The 1,850-nt window shown below is 39.7% G+C and overlaps 1 protein-coding gene across 1 annotated transcript in view; it reads right to left on the reverse strand.

Annotated features, from left to right (window-relative positions):
* Window positions 1-1,850, reverse strand: part of LOC106867711 (choline O-acetyltransferase) — a gene marked incomplete at its 5' end in the record, with an annotated part of 213,268 nt that overhangs the window by 73,337 nt on the left and 138,081 nt on the right. The gene's annotated exons all lie outside the window — the stretch shown is intronic.

Here is a 1,850-nt window from a genome sequence, read left to right on the forward strand (position 1 = left end):
GGCGTTGTGAGTGTTTATTGAGCGAAAACACCTAAAGCTCCACGAGGCTCCGGCAGGGGATGGTGGTGAACCCTGCTGTACTCTTCCACCACAACTTTCTCTCACTCCTTCTTCGTGTTTCTGTTGTACCTGTAATTCAAAGGGTCAGCCTTGTCACAATGTGTCACGCTGAATATCCCCGAGAACTACGTTAAAGGTACACGTGTCTGTGGAGTGCTCAGCCACTTGCACGTTAATTTCACGAGCAGGCTGTTCCGTTGATCGGATCAACTGGAACCCTCGACGTCGTAAGCGACGGAGTGCCAACAACAAACTCAGGTAAAAGAAAATACGCACGGTGCCTTCTGCTTTTGCTTTAAGTCTTTTTGCTTATATCTTTAATTTTTACATAGTGATAACGGTGGTGGTGGTGGCAATGATGTAGATAATGATGATGATGATGATGATGATAATGATGGTGGAGGTAGCGGTGGTGGTGATGATGATGATCGTGATATCGATGCTTACAGTTGCTTTAGAGCACACAGTAAGTAGCTGGTGCGTGTTTTCTTCTTCTGGTTCATATGTCTTTTTGTCTTTAACATTTCTCAAGAATCCTCCAAATACACCAAAGTCACGTTTTTGATAATGCAACGATCTAAAACGTCGAAATGATCAACCGAAAATGCCTGATGTTGATTCATGTAATTAAGACCGTTGGCAAATTTATTTAACATTTACAAATGTCAAAGGTCAATGATAACGATGACTTTACTGTTGCATGCAACCGTTAGATGGTGACGTCGCCAACTCAGCAGGAAAAGAATATAGAGATATTTATAGTTGTTGTTGTTGCTGATGTGCTATAGCTTTTATAGCGAAAGCATGCCATCTGTGACCACCCAGTCTTTATATTTGGAGTATAGTGTATCTAGCATTATGTTATCTATTCCTTGTCCAAGTTGACCGCAGGGGATTCCCCGCCCAATTGGTATGGATAATGCTTACTACGATTGCGATAAGAAAAGAGTGAAAGGTGTTGTGCGCAGCATGAGAGAGGCAGAAGAAAGAGCCTCTTACTGGTTATGGAGCAAGAGAGATAGATAGATAGATAGATAGATAGATAGATAGAGAGATAGAGAGAGAGATAGAGAGAGTGAGAGAGAGAGAGAGAGGGAGAGAGAGGGAGAGAAAGAGAGGAGTTAAGCTGGAAGCCAGGAGTAGAGGATGAGCCATGATTTGACCACCTCTGCTGACTGACCAAAGAAAGGCTATTATGGTGAAGTTCAAGACACCCGATGATCATTGGATATCATCTGATAACATCAAGTCTTCTTGGTCAAAGATATATTCACCAAAAGTTAATAAAGAAAAATCACCTCCTAGATGTTATCAATATCATAAGCCATCCTTTCCTTGAAGAAGGTAGAGTAGAACTACTTACTCATTCTCTACATGTTCAGAGCGGCCTTTCTGTTATTTAGGTGACGATAGTAAATAGTTCGTAGCAGTTATTTAGTTTAATACACTGCATGCTGCTATACGAAATGGAATCATAATTAAAGAAAGATAATACAAAAAAAAAAATAATCAAATTAATTAAATTAGGAATTTATAGGATAGAATTTACAACGTTTTATTGATTACAATGAAATTACAAAACTCTAAGCATTTGAGTGGCTCCAGCTGTATCCAAAGCTAGTAAAATGTATACACACCATTTTTGTTTACATACACAGTTATCTTTCTGCCGTTCATAAAAAAAAACACAACTTACGTATCTATCTATCTATTTGTCTGTCTGTCTCCGTCTCTGTCTGTCTGTCTCTCTCTCTCTCTCTCTCTCTCTCTCTCTCTCTCTCTCTCTCTCT

The sequence above is a fragment of the Octopus bimaculoides genome, chromosome 5 (genome assembly GCF_001194135.2).
Source record: "Octopus bimaculoides isolate UCB-OBI-ISO-001 chromosome 5, ASM119413v2, whole genome shotgun sequence".
In the NCBI taxonomy this organism is placed as follows: Eukaryota; Metazoa; Mollusca; class Cephalopoda; order Octopoda; family Octopodidae; genus Octopus; species Octopus bimaculoides.